This window comes from Nipponia nippon, unplaced genomic scaffold, assembly GCF_047370975.1.
Source record: "Nipponia nippon isolate SJK-2023a ecotype South Korea unplaced genomic scaffold, ASM4737097v1 scaffold_7, whole genome shotgun sequence".
Taxonomy (NCBI): domain Eukaryota; kingdom Metazoa; phylum Chordata; class Aves; order Pelecaniformes; family Threskiornithidae; genus Nipponia; species Nipponia nippon.
In genome coordinates this window covers 35,322,807-35,344,590 of record NW_028262391.1, presented here as the reverse complement: position 1 = coordinate 35,344,590, position 21,784 = coordinate 35,322,807, and the positions used below count along the sequence as shown (strand labels likewise).

General features: G+C 38.4%; 1 long non-coding RNA gene across 4 annotated transcripts in view; it reads right to left on the bottom strand.

Annotated features, from left to right (window-relative positions):
* Positions 1-21,784, bottom strand: part of LOC148051002 (uncharacterized) — a 144,487-nt gene that overhangs the window by 82,381 nt on the left and 40,322 nt on the right. The window contains exon 3 of one of the 4 annotated variants that reach the window (XR_015700621.1): positions 8,087-8,451. The exons of the other annotated variants lie outside the window; for them this stretch is intronic. This is a non-coding gene — a long non-coding RNA (uncharacterized LOC148051002). Of the gene's footprint in view, positions 1-8,086; positions 8,452-21,784 lie in introns of those variants that run through there. 4 annotated transcript variants of the gene reach the window in all.

The window sequence follows — 21,784 nt, the reverse complement described above, 5'->3', positions numbered from 1 at the left end:
TGCAATGTTGCAATTGTTTTTGAACTCTGTAAATCATTATATAGCCAGCTAAATTTTTAGTATAAAATAAGGCTGACATACATTAAAGGACATTACATATTGATACTCACTTGTGTTAAAACTTGCTTCCAAACTGACTAGCAAATTTTGGTTTAAATTGCTTAATAGAATGCATGAAAATTCTTCTGATCTAGGTTAGTAAAAAGAAGTGCATTTTTAGATTTTCATAAAATTAAGCTGCTTTGTATTTTCATTGATCTTCCTGTCATATATATATGTATATTCATCATCTTTCTTCAGTCTTTCAGTGTTGGCTGTTTATCTTCCACTGCTGTTGCTAAAGTAGATACTTGCCACCAACACAATATTCATAACCTAAGATCTATAATTGTTCCTTCTAGCCCTTGATACAGTATTTGGCTATTCAGTATCCCACAGCATCCGAGGACGTTCTTAGGATTAGAGAATTGAGGTTTTGGAGTCTATTTCATCCAAAGAAAACAAAGTGATTTCCAGTAGGAGACCGTAATCCTTCCATACATAGCAATATACAGACAGAAAACAGAAGCGTACGGAAAACAATCAAGTGAAACTACAAAAATAGAAAAATAGAAAGTGTCCCTCCTGAGCTCCTTTGCAGCAGCAATCCACTTTCATGATGCCCTGCTCCTCCCAGGAGATCCTGCTCACTTCAGTCAATGCCTTTCTCCAGGCTGTGGGAAGGAAACCCCTTTGCGCGGATGTCTCCTCCCCTCCCCAGCATCCTTTGCCACAGGCAAGGTTATGAAGAGATTACCGCACTGTATTTCTGATGAGCTCCATCCTCCTCCTTCAGCTGGTCTGATGTTCCGTGACCAGGCATTGGGCTGGCTCTGGGGCTGCTGCCAGGGAAAGGCAGTGGGACTTTTGGCACTTCTTGCATTTATGGACAGGACTGGCAATTAAGCCCAGAATATAACTTGCTGCCTTTTGGTTCCTGATGGCTCAAAAACTATACTAAGATAATATGCTCGTCACTTTTATAGCTAATGTCTGCATTTTTTAAATGATTTAATTTCTTAAGTCTTTCTTAACTTAAATATCAAACATTGTCACGTCCTTGGCAAAATGATCAAAGGACACCATATTAGGAAAACTTAACCACTTCTTTTTTTGGTGAGGAGAGGAAGGAGTCACAGAAAAATTAACCAGAGTTACCTACTTTTTAAAAAAATAATTCTAATTAATGCAATTAATGTAACTTGGCTGTAATAGCATGAAAACAAACAAAAAAAAAAAGTAGTTATTTATTCCAAGGACTCCTCTTCCTCCTATGTGCTCAGTCCATACCATCAATTGTTTACCACTGTACCAAACGGACAGCAGGGCTATCTGCTTACTGGGCACATGGGCTAATCAGCACTAACTCATTAAAATATACTTCAAATATAAAAACTAATTAGGGAAGACAGCAGCAAAGGCTAAGGATGGGAAGGATCATAATTATAACAACATAGTTGGGAGTTATTACAGAGGACGTACATTTAGCCTTAGCCTCTCTAGGACCATCTCCATAACCTTTCCAGGAACTACAAGTCCAGGCTTTTCCTCTCACTGAAAGCATCCCAGTGTGTGAAGAGACAATCTCTCCAGCTCCCTGGGCAGTAATAGGTGCCTGAAGACTAGTGGAAGATATTGCTAATTGTGGTGGACAGCACCAAGAAACATGAAGAGAAATAAGAAGGTTAAATGGGTAAAGTAAGCCAGCAGAACTTTTGCTGATGTCCTGGATATGAAATGCACGCACATGGTGATACCCTGTAAAACATGTCCTTTGACCACTTCATATTATTTTTGCCCTTTTTCTTGTGCAGAAAGACAATGGTTCTCTGGCAGTACATCACTTTGGGATGTAAAAGACATACAGCAGTACTTTTTTTCCCCTAGGTTTAGCCAGCAAAGACTACAGAAACTGCCTTTGCCCAAACTCCCTCTTGCAGGTAGAATTACTATAAAATATCCATGATCCAGAAAGAGTTCGCAGAGCAGATGAAGGGACCAGGCATCCCACTTCCTGACTTAAAATGTCTGAATTTTATCACTGTTATTAGATGGAAAATAACTGGAAGTAAACAGAGTTGGTCATCCTACGCAAGGAACACATTGGTACACGACACCCATCCTAGGGTTCATCACCAAAAGAAAGAAAACACCTCAATGCATGCAACATTGCTATCTCTTAAGACTGTTCATAAAGCTTTCAGTATTTTGTGTTTTGCTTTAAACACCTGCTGCCAAAATCTAAGGCTTGCAGCCTTATACTGAGTTTCCACTCTTCAGTTTCATAGAGAGCTAGAAAACATGAGTACCTTTACATATCCTTTACTCAGAGTCCATTTTGTCATATGAGTTTGAGGTTAATTTTACTATTTTTAAGGTGACTTGATTCAGGAAAAATTGAGGTTAATATTACAGGTATATCATGCCTGTCTAACTTTATTACTTTAATTTAATTTCCCACAGTATTAGCGAAACTTCTAAAGTGTGTCTATCCTGTTGACTGCAAACAGACATCATTTCACACCAGCCACACATCCAACCACCTGGTCCATAAGCCTCCTCTGAAAGTGAAGCCTTGTAGCCCTGCCAGTGTGCTGCTGAGTCCAAGGGAATAACCCCAGCCTTTTGCAGCAAAAGGTTGATATGCCAAAAATCTTTCCTATAAAATATTTTTTAGAGCAGAGATCAACATTATCCATGGAATATGCTCACACTTGTCATAACTGGCCTTTTATTTAGAAACACTGAGATCTTTCATGATTTGATTGTGGTGAGCAGCACTTAGAAGAAATACATCCCACATGCAAAACGTTGCTCTGTAGTGAATTTATTCAACGTAAAATACCACCAGTGTGGAGGCCCAAATTTTCAGCAAGCCCCCTGTGATGCATTCGCAACAGCAAAGCTGCATGTGTTCACACAGGCAAACCAAACCCAAGTGGGAATTAACCGTGGTCATTATTATTTCTGCAATCCCAGAAGTTTGCGTGGTACACATAAGAAAGGGTCCGTCACTCGATCTCCAACTATGCAACTGTGTTTGCAGTTATGTATCTGGATAGTCAATTAATGCTCATAAAATGCCAGATGCCTTAATAGAATAATAATAATTTAGCTATCCTATGGAAGTTAAATTCAATTTGTAGTTTAAGTCATCATCCATAGACAAATCAACAGCTTAAATAGTTTGGGTTTGGGTTTTTTTTTTTAAGCAACAGTATAGCTGGGAAATGCAAATAAAATCAATTGCATACAGACAGCACAGTAAGGGCAGCTCCCTTTTTATACATTTTCCCTGGCAACGCTTTGGGACCTTTGTGGTCTGTGGTCATTTTTCAGTTCTCTGTGTCAACAAAAACAGACTTTTCAGCTCCAGAAGGAATGCATCACACATTAAATCCTTACCAAATTTAAGTCTACTTTGTCATTTTTTAGATCCTGAATAATATCATAAACTTTTGGGATTACAAAAATAATAGTGACCAGAGCCCAGGCAATTTAAGCCTGCTGTGCTAATCACAGAGTAAAAAGCCTTTTATAACAACATCTACATGCTAGAAAAATAAAGATCTTTCAAACCACCCAAAACCCTGCTCTTTCCATTCCCTGCAACAATGCAGAGGCCATTGCTGAGATAATGACGCACATCCTCCAAGTCATTCAGTTCACATCCCAACATGTATGAAAAATAATCTGATCACTTTTTCTTTTCATTAAAAAAAAAAAATCACCATTTCCTAAAAACAAACAAAAAACTCCTCTGATTTATTGAAAAATGTAGTATGATGTCAGTGTGAATTAATGTTTCCCATAGGCATACTAATAAGCTCCATGACATAATAACTTGTTATACTACACCAGTGGGACCTTAAAATTATTCCAAAGATAACATAACACAACACTTGAAGCAGCAGGAAACTTCCAGCATGCTTTTAGATGTTTTACAGTGTTACTAATCTTTGAATTGCTTGGAAAAACTGAAAGGAAACAGAATATTTAAAATTGGAAGCACTGCAGTTAGAAAATGACTCCATTCCAAATTCCAAATGTGCACAGGAGATTAATGTCAATGTAAAAAAAAAAAAAAAAAAAAAAAATAGCAGCAGAAGGAGGGGAAGTTATTAAACGCGCTTTCTAGGTTGGACATGTGCCTTTTGGTAGTCCGGTGAAAATCTGTTTTTATTTGGCTGAGTTATGAGGGTTTAAAAGAACAGACTTGCACACATACCAACTTCTTACTAATGAGAAGTTGGTTTTATTTATTTATTTGCAAATGAAATTTAAGCTAATGATTGCCCAGCAACAACATCAGTACATGCTTGAGAAAAGAAGCAGAGTTTGCTTTTCCTGTAGCACATAAGGATACCATCTAATGTCAAAAAGACCCTATGAAGTCAAACTAGAAATTAGTACACTGTAAGCTAATAACTCTGTATGGTGTAGCAATATACTCTGCAGGGTTAAACACTCAAAGCAGACAAAAAAATAGTAATTAAGTGGTGTGGTTCAATTCACTAAACTGTCACAATTTGTATTTTAATCTCAACGTTCAAACCATTTATGCAACCAAACTACTTGAGATGTAGGGGAGGAACCATAAATCCCTCAAAGAAAACCCACCAAGTGAGTGCTTGGGCAAAGATTTGTGTGTCCACCAAACGAGGCCAATAAAAGGCTTCCTCTTAGGAGATGGAGAGCCCCCAAAAGGTGCACGGGAATAGCACTAAGCAAAGGCATCAAGTTTGCCTTTTCCAGGGATGCTGCCACGCAGCCAAGTGGGTGGTGACCGCTACTCCAGCTACCCAGTGAAGGTGGCCTCCCTCGCGCACCCAGGGCTCACTCATCTCAAGTGAGCTCAAGCAGCGGGGATCTATAGAGAGGCAGATCCCAGCCCAGATGAAACAAGCACGGCCTCATTAAGTGTGCATGAGCTATGCTCTGTTGGACTGGGTTGTGTAAAGTTCTGGCGTTATGGCTTGTGTGTCTTGGATAGAGACACTGTTTCTTTCTTTCATTTATCAAAATTACATTTCTGTATGTCTCACATCACCTTTGCTGCATTATCTCTTTGAACCAGCTTCCTTTCTGTTTGATTTAGTTTTACCACCATTTCTTCTTGGCCTTGCTAAGTCATGTGCTGTAATTCTCTGCTTGGCATTACTTTCTTTCATTTCTTAAAGGATAACTTATCCCTGACCGTTGCTTCCAGCTAAACTGTACAGTGTTCAACCAATGCTAGATATGAATATTCCATGCAAAAAACATTAACCTTTGATCCAGACACATCTCTGGAGCAAGTGATCCCATTGTGCCGCAACCCTTTGATCACTCGCACAAAAATTGGAACCATTTGCAAAAGGAAAGCTTGTGATTTGCACATAAACCAGACCTGATGGGATAGTTTACAGAAGGCTGTATTATCTGAACGTTAGACTGGGAATGCTTGCACAGTCCTGATACGGCAGTGGTGCACTAAAACCATTCCCATCATGGGTCAGAAACACAGACTAAACCCAAGTTTCTACTCAAAAACCCTGAAGAAGGAAGTGTGATGGTGTGTCCAAAACAATAAATCACCCCAAAGTCAATGTGGTAAGTGATCTCAAATTACTAGGTATCACGAGACAGAGAAGCAATAGGAGCTATGAAAGCTACATCAGCCATGAAAGATTCAGTTTCCTATTCATTCACTCAACTGTTTCAAGATCATGGGAATCTACAACAACTGTGTGAAACCATTTTCCACAGTGAACCTAGAACACCTGGTGAGTTCTTTGTAGTCTCTGCCAAGCAGCTATCTTTAAAAGGAAGGATAAACTGTAATCTGAAAATGTCAGATACAGACCACTACTGTTACAATAGCAAGGCACAGTCAAGCAGAGAGAAGGGGTGCAGTGGGATGGGTGCTTTGGGCTAGATAAAGAATAAGATGGAAATAAATGTAGAAAATGATATGGAAAAGGAAGTAGTTAAAGAGTATGCAAAGGCCACCAAAGGATTGAACAAACGCAGCAGCATAGATGAACACAAAGCGATACAAGAGTAATTTTGAAATTACTAGTATTCCCACGATCAACAACAGAGAACGGAAAAACAAAAAAGGGAACTTAAGTATAAGATGGAAAGTGCCCCTGCCCCCCCCCCCCCCCCCATAAAACAATATAAAACTGATATACCATTGAAAAAAATGTGTGAGCCCTGTACCGGGCACAAACTAAAGACATTACTTTAACCTGAACCATTCATAATCCAAGGAAAAATAAAAATCTGTACTATGTTTCTATTTCATAGAATCATAGAATTGTTTAGGTTGGAAAAGGCCCTTAAGATCATAGAGTCCAACTGTTAACCTAGTGCTGCCAAGTCCACCACTAAACCATGTCCCTAAGGCACCACATCTACCCGTCTTTTAAATACCTCCAGGGATGGAGACTCAACCACTTCCCTAGGCAGCCTGTTCCAGTGCCTGACTACCCTTTCAGTAAAGCAGTTTTTCCTAATATCCAACATAAACCTCCCCTGGTGCAACTTGATGCCATTTCCCCTTGTCCTATCACTCATTACTTGGTAGAAGATATCGACCCCCACCTCGCTACAACCTCCTTTCAGGTAGTTGTAGAGATCACTAAGGTCCCCCCTCAGCCTCCTCTTCTCCAGACTAAACAACCCCAGCTCCCTCAGCCGCTCCTCATAAGACTGGGGCTCTAGACCCTTCACCAGCTTCGTTGCCCTTCTTTGGGGCATATCACATACAGCAGACTTGAAAGGACAGGGAGGGAAGAGAAAACCTATTTGAGGAATTCAGTGTGATTGTTTCAGAAAAACAACACAAATTCTGTTTCCTTCACTGAAAAGCAAAATATAGTCTGCTTAAGAGTTTCAGACAGAATAGACAACTCCCCTTAGGATTCTGATCAATTTCTAATATCTACCATGACAAAGAAGTTTAAATAGACAGGAGAGACTCACATTAATACCAGCTTTTTTCCATATGAAACATGGCTATATAAAAGACTCCCATCTTGGCAGAAACCCTGCATGGAAAAGCTGTACAGCAATTTTTAAAAGATTTTTTTTTTTTTTCAGATGGATGTACTTGGACAAAATCCAAGTTTCTGAGTTTTTTTTTTTTTGCTAAACACTTCATATCGATTGTCTTCAGAAATACTCAGCTATGTCGCGTGTGCTGCTCAGAGAAGTTTTTACCAACTTATATTAACATTAAAAATAATTTTTATGTGAAAGCAAAGTGTTCAAATCAGGCTTTACACCAGTTAACCTCCCAGAATGCACTTCTACATGTGATTGTGTGCATCCATCACTCACTAAATAAAATCTGATCACACACAGAACCTATCGACAGGCGCAGTTCAAAAATCCAGAAAGGAAAATGGGTGAAATTAAAATGGTGGAGATTGTAAATGCTGTCATTCAGTCCATTTCAGCACAGCTTACAAACATTTATATAATGTTTTTAAAAAAAATATATTTTTCAGTTAAACACATAATCAATGAAAACTCATAATCACATTGACTTGTAGTCTAACTGAAAGGGTGTGGCTTGTTGGTCGGTCAGTGAGTAGATGTGTTACTAATAACCAATATGAGCTTGATCTAATTGGACTTCTGACATGGACTTCAAGAGACCGTACAGTGAGACCACCAACACTACATTTCTATTGTTATGCATTTCCGTAATTGCAGTCTTTTATTCTCAAAGCTTAATTTTTGCATGGCAAAATGACATGACTTGGATATTAGGAGGACCAAATAAAATGCAAGTGACAATTAAAATTTAAGTGTAAATTAATTACATGCCCAGCTATTGTCAACTGCATTAAAACGGTGCTGATGAATGAGGAATCATGCCATCTAATCATGAGAAAATTTGAAGTTATGGTCTGCCTAAAACATCAAGCCTTTGTAATGCAGGTGGCTTATCTCAAAAAACTCTTTTTGTGGGCCTGTTCTTCTCATGTCCGATACAAGCATCAACACAGTTTGATATGGAAGATGATAGGTAATCTCACAGGCTGCTTTAATTTCTCATCATTGATTTTCTGTAGGGTACACAGTAAGTATCTTCAGGATTTAGATGATTTCCATTTGTAAATATTTTTAGATAGAAGAGTCATAAGCAATTATAGATCTAACCTCTCGGAAACAAACCCACCTTGCAGTCCAGTGAAAAACCATTCATTTTCATGATATAAAGTTATGAGTGAGAGAATAAAGCATACTAGACAGTCCCTTGGTACATCTTGTCACATTTTGACAGACCGATGCTGTAAGATTCAAAACTCATTGATGCTGGTGCAGTTTTTCCTACGCATGTCAGCAGATTTCAGAATGAAATAAGACCTTACGATGCAAAACTTCTGAGGGGATCCTCACAGATGAGGCAATGGCAGCCTTAAAAAAAAAAAAAAAAAAAAGGAGTTCTTATCTGAGGCGAACTTCTGTAGTCTACAGATTGGGACTGGGACCAGAGGAACCCGCTTCTTTAGGATTACTGGCACGTGTAAAACACATTTTTTCTCTGAATGGCCTTATCATTATTAGTACAAATATACACTTCTCTCTCTCAATCTTCCATCTCAAATTCTCTTTACATTCCTCTTTCCTTCTTATTGCAGGCAAGAAGCCACACAGTCCTTTTTGCATGCCACAAGGAAAGTAACAATTGCCCTTGAAGCATCTTCCCTGTGTATCACAAGCACACGTAAATTAAAAGAAAAGAAAAAAAGCAGAATACATCCAAAGGGCGTACGTCAAGGGCATAAGTATCTCCTTAGAAAAGCATTAGACAGAAAAAGAATGTGGCCATAATATCTTTAAGGATTTCTTACATTTTGGTAGTAGCAGTATCAAAATTTATATCCTTTGAAAGATGGGTGGGAATGTTGTACGCTGCTGTAAGCTAGGACAGATCCCAGATCCATGGCAGTGGATTACCTTTAAGCCATTGCTGAGGCTAGACTCTCAGGCATTTCAACTTATTCCATGCCCAAAACAACCTTAAAACAGCAGAAAGGTTAGATGATGATAAGGTACGGCAAATGTAGTAACCTAAAGTCCTTCGAACCTCATCAGCCACCCCCTTGTCTCTAACTGCTTGAGATGGTTGTGTCAGTGAGCATAAGCAGTTAACGGGGCTGATAAATTTTTAAGACAGAAACTGTCACAAATTATGTTTCTGTACATTTTATTAGAACAAATCCAGCCCTAATCTGAATCTATTCTACCTCAAGAGCCAAGCAAGTCCCTGGGAAACTATGTCGAACAGTAAGAGAAACCATTTAAGAAATACAGGCAGCTGCAAAGAAATGTTAATCCTTACACATTCATCTAAAAAAAAAAAAATGGGAATACATTTAAATGTCTGCAAATGACCCATGTAAAGGCAACTGAAATGGAATATGCATTTGGGTCACAGTTCTTTTTTAGTTTTGATGTGCCATAATACAGTACTCTGATGAGGAGTCACTTTAAACGGTTTCATTTAACGACATGTTACAAAACATGCTGTAAATTGGCAGAAGTGGGAATAAGTCATTTTGGGTGGCTGGTAATGGGGATTATTTGCCAAACTCTTGGACCAAGTCAAGATCTTTTTATTCAGTCCATTACTTAAGCATTATTTCAATTAATATAATGTGTTAAAAAATGTGATAATGTTTCTGGTCATTAATGAGAATAAAAAGAAAGAGTGTGAAATCTGGAAAGAAACCCGAAACCCACAGTCTCACAGTCTTCAGGATTTCATGAAAAGGGGCAGTCTTCAGGATTTCATGAAAAGGGGACACACACACACGACACGAACACATCTATTTAACTAAAATGTCGGCAATTTCAAAACTAAAGTCTTGATTACATCACAGAGGTGAAATGAGAGATTTACCAAGGTTTAAGCATGCATATTGACTGCAAGCGCCCATGTTGCAAATACGTGAAGTCTAAATATTGTATTAATTCTTACCGATACACCATCTTGGAATAATTTAAGGCGTGAACTTTAAAGACCAAGTTCTCATGTGCTGAACCGTATGAAGCATCTCCATCATTGATAAACTTGAAATCTGCCCCAGCTTTCTTCATCACCCTCAGAGATAAATTTTACCCCATTTCCCTCGCTAACACGAAATCACCACGCTGACAAACTGGAAAACACTCAACAAAGCTGGTCAGGAAATACCTTTCAATTATTCAACCCTCACCACACACAGAGCTTGTTTTAGGACAGGCTCACCTAAATTCTGTAGTCATTAATAGGATATAATTTTTCTAGCAAAGCAGCAAGCAGTAGAAGTCTAATGAATAAACTTGATCATGTCCCTATCCTCTCATTCGGGATTTTAAAAAAAAAAAAAAAAAAAAAGGACAGAAATACCTGTAGACTAAATTAAAGAACTCTGTAAGCAGAAGAACTACCATGCCTTAGTCACCACATAAGAAATAGTTTCTGAAAGTCATTTTGGGCAAGTGTCTGATCTCACTAATAAAAAAACAGAGCTTGAACCACAGTTCCCATACACCCATCTCTCAACCACACAGGCTGTAAGGAGATCTGAACCCCAGTTTCACACCTCAAGCTCAGTGCAAGTGTAGTTGGGGCAGCTGCAAGAACTCCACACAGCAATAAGCATTGGTCATTGCGCACAACAGTGCACAGGCGGCTCACTTGTCACAAGCATTTGAGTTAAAAGTCAATATCATGCATATGAAAATAAATATATAAACCCTGGTTATTAGCGCCAAATTATTGAAGAATACCTTGGATGTGTGAGCCAAGTCTCCAGCTCAAGTAAATCCTCACAGCTCCTCTATGGGTAATGGACAGACATTAGCATAAATTAGCTAAGTACCTGGCAAAATATATCTGGTTTATTATATTTAACAGCCTTAGCTCCATGATTATTTTGATGTTTGTCTTCTGAACGCATTAACCCTGAAGTCACCTGTTCCGACCATATGCTGGAAGACAGTTGATGCTGAAGCTGAAGTGACATAGGTGGTGAGCAGTGGAGGGATGTCATTGAAAGAAGAGCACAGCACTTAAGCAAATAGCAGAAAACTGTTCTTAAAGCAGTACCCTAAGCAAGCTCCACCAATATCTTACCACTTATGCTCTGTCCCGCCTGCAGATGACATCACAGGGCTTTTCACACACAAAAAGAAAAGCCATGTTTCTTTTTGAAAAAGTGTCAGCAGCAACACACAGTGGCTTTAGTACTCTCGGGAACTTGCGTGCATGTACTCTATGAACAAAAACACATTAATGTTTTAGCTCAAATAATTGCTCAAAGAAGCAACCCCCCAGTCTGTGTGCTGGATCGCATCACAGAGCTGTATTGGAGCGCATGAGCTAGACCTCTTTTGGATGAAACTATATTGGAAGATGCCTTACAGGACCACACCTAAGGCATTCCAGACCAACAGGCATTCACAGTCATTGGGACAAGTAAGAACCCACTGAAACATGTACAGCGTGGACTTGGCGTCCACAGCTCCAAGTGTTTCACAACCTGATTCACATTACTTGCAAACATATACATAACCCCAGAGAAAGATACATCTAAGTGAATGCTAAGTTATAGTTCAACACATTGTGAGGCACCTTTTGCAAAAAAATACACAGAAAGAACAAGGTGTGTAAATTGGCTTCTGTACACAAGAATCACGCCTTTCCTACAAATAAATTGATGTTAGTATTTGAAGCCTATAGCGTATAATTAAAAATGTCTAATTCACCCAAGACAAGATTGTCTTAGTGAAAGCGCATCACCTTCTATACAAGACAGACATGCATTATGTATTTTTTGTATCAATTTATCTTTGTTATGCAATGAGGAATGTTTTAGCAATATATGGGAAACATGCATTCAGCTTCTGTGATTTAGAGTTGCTACAATTAGTAGAAGTTAATTTTTGACAGCTATTTCCCAAAACACAACAAGGAGAATTTGAGAATAAGCTTCCCTGATACAACAGAAACAAAGGGTGTTTCCTATGCTCATCTGTCAAGTGGAAAATCTAGCACCATTCTGTGCTAAATTGTGTAGGTGAAGAATTTGCATTTTGAGAATTCAACTTTGAAGGATCATGTAGCTGTTAAAAATTACAGTAATAAAACATGAATTTATAAACAGATTCTAGTTCAGAATTGATACTGAAGACAGAAGGAGTTCATTGGATCCATAAGCACTTCCATGTTATTATTCACAACAATGAATAAAATGTGAAAAAGGGATCTGTATGGAAATGGACACAATATATACATGAAACAGCACTAGTTTGAGAAACTGGTTTCACAGTGCATCTTTAGCTATGTCTTTCATTTAATGGAGCAGACATTAATCCAGTGCACTAAGTTGCAGAATATTATTCTAGTTAGATGTCTATGAAGGCCCAAAAGCGATGCGAGATAAGATAATCATGTCTCTTTCCTTAAGACACATAAAGGTCACCAAATAACATTTAATTACCCACTCTTCTAACATTTATAAGGGAGTAAATCAGAACTACTCCAGAGTGAATATCTAGGAATCAACAACAAATCAAAACATAAATGACAATTTCTTCATGTATCTGAACAAAAAACAAAATATCTTTCTACCAGAGGACATGAATTCCCCTTCCACATACTCCAACTGGCCTTGGTATTTTGCAAAAATACAAACTGCAACCAGTTTGCTGCATTTTTTTAATGTGAATTTTAAGAAAAAAAAAAAAAAACAAACAAAAAAACAAACAGCTTTCACTAACTAAACAACTTTCTTCCACCTTTTAGTGATTCTCATGTAAGACTTAAGTTAAATTGGGGCTGAGAATTCATTTCAATTGTATGCTTTGTGAAGTGAGAAAAAAATGCAACGTTTGAGATTAAACCAAGCCAATAGTGTCCACTTCTCTATTGAACCAAAACCCAGTGTTCAGTAATATCATACAATGTAGCTTTCTATGCTGGCAACTATTCTATATAGTTGTTGCATGCAGTAAAAAGCATACACCCCTGTCATGGATCCCTTTTTAGGTTGGGGTGAACCAAGCAGGACATGCTCTGTCATACCATTATTATAAGCAAGGAGCAAAGTAGATCCCAACACATAACACCTTTAATCAGCAACACCAATATGGGAATGGATCCGTAGACCTCAGCAGGTCATAGAACAGCAACCTATCTGGTCTCTCTCCTTATTATGTAAGAAAGATTGAGCTGTGTTACCTAATCATTAATTCTAATGAAGATGTCACAGCCTCAACCCCACCTCTATATACCTTGAGATGTAAAAGAAAATCTTATAAGATGACTTAGTTATTTTTCTGTCTATTAGGGTTCCTCTCCTCTTCCTTTGACCTCCATCTGCATGTTTCCAAGTCCTCTGTCTCCACATGGACTAACCATATTAATATTCCTAAAAGATATGAATAATATTTGACACAAGTATGTTCATTTCTACACTGAATTATGCTTCAGAGGCCTGCCGAGAGATACAAAGTCCAACAATTTAGAGTCAATACCCATTTACAGAGTGTTTTGCAGTTCTATTGCTAGAAGAAATAATAGGCAGTGAGAAGGTATCTGCAACGTGAACTTCAGGCAGAAGGAAATGGTTGTGATGAAACACAGTTTCAAGTGTGGCTATCAGTTCTTGTACAGTTGACATCAAAGCACTGAGGCTGCCCAAATAAGACTGAAACAAAAAGCCTTATCTGATTCCAGAAAGCTGTAAATTGGCAACCATTACCTTCATCCTTCTTAAACTATGAAAAAATCTTATATGTTTATTTAGTGGTGAGCATTTAGAACAACAGATGCCAAAGATGTCTTTTCCCCATGTTATACAGGTATCTAAGAAAACATCTGACAAAGAAGGGAGTTACTGAATCAATATAGCCTAAGCAACAAAACATTTTGGAGAAAATAGCAACGTGGGAGCTAGCTTCCCTCCTTTTGGCTTATCAAGAGAGTTTTAAAGTTCTCTTACTCAAACCGTCATCTCCCTGTTACCATTTTCCTTACTAATTTTGATCGCAGTTTCAAGCACACAGCCCTCATCAAAATCAAGAAGAGCTGAGCTTTCTTATCTATAGACAGACCAGACTGCCTGGAAAATAGCCATAAGAGAGCAGTGATTATGAGCAATGACAGCTTAATTCACAGCTAAGGTGCTATTAAAACAGCTTCCAGTGTTTCCAAAGATGTTCCAAAAACCAACTCTCATAACCCCCACCACAATACCTGGTCATGACAGGAAGAGAATGACCATATAATCCCTGTACTCTTCCTTTGAACATAGAGGATTAGCAGATCATGTACTTCTGTAAATCTGCATTGTACCAGACAGTCAGGAGTCATGATAAGAGAACACCACGCTCGTAGTCATGACTAATAAAGCAGAGCTTGTCACTTCTCTTGGGGTCACCAGAGCTGGATTAAGCCTATCTAGCTTCCTTTACAAAGATATATAGGATGCATTTTAAAATGTAAACGACCACTGCAGACCGCAGAGAATTAACTGAAGAGGTACCTAAGATGCATTTATTATCACAATAACACCGCTATTCAAATATTATTGCAATTAAAGGAAGACCCATCTCTTATAACAACATAGGGACAAGCTTGGATTACAGGACCAAGCAGTAAAACCAGCTGACTAGATGGACTACAGATCTCCTGAAAGAAAGTACGCTTAACTTTTGCATAATTTGTTATTTCACCATATAGTTCTGCTCACGGGGTAGAAAGTTCAACCAGAGACGAATAACAAAGAAATCTCTAAGCTAATGTCTGGGCATCCCTGATGTCCAGAACAATGAATGTCCATGTCTGTAAAAGTTCTGGGGTACCAAGCATAAGTACACCTCTGGACAGAAGTATCACACAGCTACACTTAATTCTCTTCAGTTTATAGGCTTCTCTAACAAGTGATTTGAGAACAGCTAGAAGCTACATTAAGTGAACTTGTACCTGTAAAACAGAAACATTTTCTATGAATTAAGAAAACATATCCAGTTGTCACTACAAGCCTCTGGGAGACAGGACCCCAAGCAAATTAATCCTGACTCCCTGGGGACTTTAGCTGAATCTTGCCCAGGCAGAGTCAAGCAGAGACCATGTCATCAAAAACATCTGCCATCTGCACAAACCCCAGTGAGTGGCATCTGCTGCTGGAAACGGATAGAGCTCAGAGGAGTACCGCTACTTTCTTCCTCCCTTCTCATGCAAGCCCAGTCAACAAACTGATTGTTTTGCAGACCCTGGGGTTAAACTGAGGAACTCTCCTCAGAACTGTTGAATGAGGAGCTGGACACCACTGTTAGCTCCCTGGAGCACTGAGAGCTGCTGTTTAATCTTCTAACACGCTCCAGGCAAGGTCATTTTTAATCCTGAGAACAAGATATCACACAACTGATTGGCAAAACCTTTCTAGAACAGCATCAATTCAAAAAGAATTTTCCAACACTTAGCCATAGTTAAAAGAATAGTAGCTATAACTGATTCGGAGAGATTAAAAGGATAAATCACCGAGGATGTTGGGAAAGATAAAGCCAGTAAAGTGAATAAATGCTCTGGGTGTGGAAAGAGACAGGCTGGTTTATCAGCCAACAGCATGGAGTCTCAAACCTAAGGCTATTAGGATTAACGTTGCTCTGTCCTTTAAAAACTCTCTAATGTATTCAGTAAAATGGAAGAGGATGAATGCGCCCAAAGTGAGGGAATGTCATGACAGCCCCAGTTTGAGCGCCCTGAAAACGTTGGGAACCAAATCCTTCAATTTGGCAGCACAAAAGTCAAGAGACAGCGTGACTGTAGATGGTCTGGAGACACACTCTTCACATTGTCATGCTTCTTAAGATGACTCTAGTCTGAGTAGTCAATTGTTCAGGTACAGAATTATTTAATTTTGTCTCCAGAGATTAGTTTTGGTATTATCACCAAAGTCAGTAGAAAATTTTGGGGACAAGACTGTTTAAAGGGCTACGTAAGAAAACATAGTTGTCTGATACTTAATTATTTTTTTAGGACCTGCAAGTATAAAAATACTAAAATTCCAAATTTGAGTTATGTTTCAAATCTATTAATAAAAGGAAATCACTTGCTTTCTGTCTTGAATACAGGGAAGACATTCCAGCACATACCCCTTTGTGGAAAATAGCTATATTCGTAGGAGATGCAGAGCCAAGACTGGCACTTCCCTTTGGTCCTAGAAAAAAATAAATCCTTTAAAATATCATCTTCTTGGGCTTCCATATATCTGGAAATTCACTAATCACTTCTGTGTGTGAGTAGCTCATCATAAAAAAAACCCCAAAACTGTTACTCCCTTCCATAGCTTTAGCAAGACAGGTATCAGCATGGCATATTCATGTATCCCTCTATGGATTTATATGTAAATGTGCAAACATCTTGGAGGTCTCATTTTCTAAAGAACCCTTTTGGCTATTTGCTATTAAACCTGTATCCTTTACATATAATATTAGGCTTCCCTTTGGTCTTCATAGCAGAAAGAGCCTGTCATAAAGCTATCTTCCTTGTTCCAGAGGCTCACACAAAACAGCAACATTTTCAGGGGTAAAAAAATATATTTTTTAAAGCGACTTCTACAGAGGGTAGCTACTTTTTCCACAAGTAGCTTATAGAGTGCTTGAAACGGGCTCTTTATGTAAAAAGATGGAGTGTAATAAAAATACCACTCCTAATCTGAAAATTTAGGAGACACTGGATGAGCCAGTTACACATTTTGGGGTTTCACTGCCAGGAAAAACACTCCCCCCTCCCCATCTCCTGGACCACTAAGAATGATTTGGAAGACTAGTCATTGTTTCCTTTTGTTTTTTTCTCCTATTAGATCTAGTGGAGCTCCATCTTGGCATGTACAATTCCCCCCTGGCTAGGCAGGGAAAGAAGCAATTAAGTACAAAATGCTAACAAGATGTCTGAGTGAGTCAACTATGTTTCTAAAGTATCTGTGGATTTTTGTACACCTATAAAAATCATTTCTAGGCCAGAGAAAAATAAAAGTTAGGTTAAACCTAGAAAAAAGTGTCATATTAGGATATTTATATAAACTGTCATTCTTGTGTTTTCCCCAAACCTCATGTGCTCTAAGCAATCAATCAACAGCCTCCACAATCAGACTTTGAGTCCTGATGGAGTAGGAAGATGTCATCCAGGGAGGAAAACATGTGGAAAATCTGTTAGCCATGTGTGTCATTACTGATGTCAACATTTAAGTAAATATGCAAGAACTACCTAAGATTCCTACAGACCTACTGCAACAGAAATAACAGAGAAAGCTTTGCCAGATTAAACGCTGCTACATTTATCTCAATCTTTTCTCCAGTTACAAGGTTTGCAGACCTGTAACACAGGTATATTTTCAAGGACCAGAAGCAATTTGCAAACTGCTGTAGCAAATAATTCAGGAGCAATTAATTAAATTAATGAGAGTTTTCAGCTTTAATTACTGCCACAAAGACCTGAAAATAAGCATGTATTCTTAATATTTTCTGAATGTGAGCCATTATATAATTAAATTCCAAGTGGCAAAAGCAGCATTCAGATTCTAGAGATTCCCAACACAGTTTCACAAAGTGAGTTACAAACTGCAGATAACATCAGAAGTGATGTTGCATTCAGATCACAGAGAGATTACAGCAATTTTAAAAGAAGGGGGGGAATCAGCCACTTCTCATCTAAATATTACACAAATATTGATGAAAGCATACCCGAAAACTCCACTCATTTATAGCCATGTACAAGACAGCAGTGAACGGTATAGGATACACATTAAAAATGAGAGATTAGAAAACCACAAAATTTGAATTAAACAAGAATAATGTTCAAAGCTTGGAAACAAGGTGCCCTACACAAAAGCTTATTACAGGCTGCATACATCTCTGTTACGGTAAAACCCAAATGCACTGTCACTGAGTTTCTAAAAATCAAACACAGAGTCCTGAGCAACCTCAAAATTTAAGCCACTAAATCTCAGTAATAGTTTTTAAGGAGAGTTCAAAAGCAAAACAGAAAAGTCAAAGTCCAAAGGTATCACAATGGCAGATCAAAGTGTGAAAAGGGATTAATGGCATCTTCAGCAAATGAAGTTTAAAATTCTAGTGTATTAGAGAAGGTCTTTTTTGAAATGGTAATAGGCTATACCTGAGCTGAAAAGACAATTAAGATAGTGTTAATTTTTTTTATGGTATCTGGCAGTAATATTTTTATCCTGTTAATTATACAGTAGACAGCAAATGTATATAATATGATAGCTCCATGCTGAGATGACATGCCTGCTGCCTAGTTAAGTGGCTACATTTATCCTATAATTAGCTGGCAGGAATGTGATTTGCATTGCATACCTAAGAGTATATATAATGTCAACTATGCCACAAAAGCCTAAAATGGAAACTGACACTCTCTTAGCTTTGACCTCTGGATATAACAAGGTGATGCCTCTTGTGACCTCCTGCTCTTTGTATTCAACCACACACAAGAAACGCATTGAAGTAATGCTAAATGTATGACAAATTCAAAATGTACGGAAATTTAAAGTCAGGGTAGAAAATCAGGGCTGATGCTTCAGCCTGAACTCGCCCCTTTCCAGGGAGTAAGGCTAACGATGGTTAAAAAGCAGCATCTGTGATTTATTGGCATTTACTTCAAATATGTTTGCTCTTGTAGGTAGAAGACAGCTCTTCAGATTTATAGGAGCATTTCCTATATATATATATATATATATATATATATATATATATATATATATATATAAATATATGTTTAACTGGCATAGGAAATACATAGCTTTTCTACATAACTACATATATAAAAACTTGTTATTAAAACTCTATGTTAACCTCTCCTGTATTTTCTGAAAGTTCTGTATGGGGGTAGGTGTAGAAGACTTCACTGCTACAGATACTGCACATCTGGGTGAGCAAACACCTGGGATGAAGTCTTGACCATCTGGTTGAAGACACCTTTGTCAGCAATTTCATTTCTGCTAATGTCAGTGAGGGACAGATTCTCTCACTCTCATTTCAAGCAAGCTATCACCCTATTCTCAGTTATCCCACTGATTTCAAACTATTTGTCCATACGTCGCAACTTTTTGCTTCTGGTCCAAGAACATATAGCACCACATTGTTTTGAGAAGGAAAGGGAAACCACGCGGCTACAACTCTGAGGCTTCACTAGGTGGCTTAAAGCCTTATCCATCCAGACTTGGTACACCACGAATTCTAGCTAGCTTTTTAGTCCTGCAGCATCATTAGAGGCTTCAGACTCTTGGGAGCCTATTCCTAGCCACTCTTAGCCCTTCCTGCTGCTGGGAGAATCTAGGGAAGCAATAAAATAGGTTGGTACCCTCACCAGCTGGACTCCAGCCTAACACTAGCCATGGAGGTAGAGTGCCTGGGAGATCCTGCCCTTGCAACATGGCCAGAAATGAGACTCTTGACAGGCAGAAAAATCACCAAATCAGAAATAACAAAGCCAGGTGATAGACACCATCCCAGAGGAGCACACAGAGGAAGGAGAGAAGAACACAGGGCACGCTCTGGGATTGTGGGACTGGCCAGGGAAGAAGAAAGCTGGATGAAAACAAAAAGTCAGGGCAGGGCATGAAACACAGTGACAAGGGAAATGCAGAAGGGACCTGAGAGGACTCCGACCCAACTGCCCTCCTGGGCAAAAGCCTTCTCCATGAAGTGCCACAGACAGTGCTCCTACTTTGGAGTCCAAGTTTCTGAGACAACACTATAAGAGCTGCTACTGATAACAATGAATACATAATATTAACACATGCAGGAAGATTTTTACTTATATCTGTAAAAATAGTTATTTTTGATTCCAGCAAATCCATTCACTGAATTTTTCTTTACTTTTCCACCAAAACAGCGGTAGCACCTACATCTTAACACTAGGATTTAGGTGCTTTTTGATGCATTCCCATTTGACTGACACCAAGTCACTTACAATTCCTCACACCAAAACTTCAGCCTTTTCACCACTTCCAAGCTGTGCTTGCTGCACTTTCACCAGGTTGTCTCACAGGTTTTGATGGCATATGAAAATTTACAAGGCATTCTCCATTAAACATTTCACCTTTCGTTATCATTTGCTCTCTTGCCTGCACAAATACTCCAATGTTACGTGCCTTTAACAGTTTGGCAACTTCTCAAAAATCTTTTATTTAACTGGGTCTCAGGAATCTTTGTTTCATGAAACTGCTTACCTTGGTGCAGTAGGTCTTCTCCAACCAAGTGTAGCTTACTGTAGCTCCCAGGACTTGGTCCAATACAAAACCCAGGGCAGCTCTTACACTCTTGCTTAAAATTTTGCGTTTTGAAATAAGCCTATTACTCTGCCTCTTTCTTTCTGACCATGATGAAACGATACTCTAAACTTCTCTATTTAAAGTACATAACGTGCTCAAGTATGTGTTACTACATCTGTTTGCCTTATTGAACAGCTGAAAAGCATTTAAACTATTATTCACTTTTTTATTACTATTCAGTACATTTCTGTGTATGTTCTGGCCATTTTTTTTTTTTTTTAATAATAATAATGTTGATACAACACCACCTGGTGTTGCTGGCAGCTGTGTTCTTAGGACAAATCTGGATATATCTGGGGTTTCATTTAAAGCCCCAGTTCCTGGAAGCATGTGATTAGATAAGATTTTTTTTTTTTTTGCTTTGGTTTTTGGGGAAGAGGGACATTTATTTTTTAAAAAAAAAAAGGAAAAAAATTAGTCTTGTGAGGAAAAGCTTCTAAATGTGACCCCAGCGTATCCCCAAAGGATCAGAAACATTAGGCAAAAAGATGTGTGTTTTAGTATTTTTCATTTCAGACTTGACTGATCACTTCAGTGCATCCTTAGACATGGAACATTTCCACAAAATACACATGCATGCTTAGACATGCAGACACACAGACTTCACACACATTTTGATGGGCTATAAAAACAGTAATTTAGTAATTGTCATCAAAAGAATGGTTATAATATAAATCTTCCTCACACCTTCTCTGTCACCACAGCAGCTCCTTTGAACCAGCAATGTTTTCTAAGAAAAAAGAAAAACTAAGATGCTACTGTGAACATCCCTACTGACTCTTTACCAACTTCAGCAAAAGATCCCGGAAAATGTGTGGAACCATTGCCTACACATTATCTTTTTGCTGACAGGCAACTGCATAAGAAGTGACACCCTTGAAGAGTGCCTCAAGATCCAGAAAAATCAATAATGTACACAACACTACAATTCCCAACATATCCAACAGGACCAGGCATTGAACGGCAGCCCCAGTTCAGCATGAAGCATGTAATAGGCCTTCATTACATTTGATGTAAATCACATACAGAAGAACTGGTGGTCTTTCAAATACTTCGGACTTTATTGTATTAAAATACAACTTTATTTTTCCACACCCATAGCTTTTTAAGATTTTAATTTGCTCCTTTAAACAACTCTCTTCAATTAACCTGATAGGCAAAGCTTTTCCAAAATCCCATCATGTTATCTAAGGATCAAACAGCAGAATGCTGGAGGAGTTGTTTAAACAATAGCTATTTCTTGCCTTGATGGAGCACCTCATTTTACAACATGTTGAAACACAAGCAGCTTGATTAATCTTAGTGGGCACCAAAGAACATAGCATGATATCTACCCTATGGGAAGGCATTTGTGCCAGGTGGTAGAAACATTCACCCTGAGGACAAATGGATAGTTTTCAATA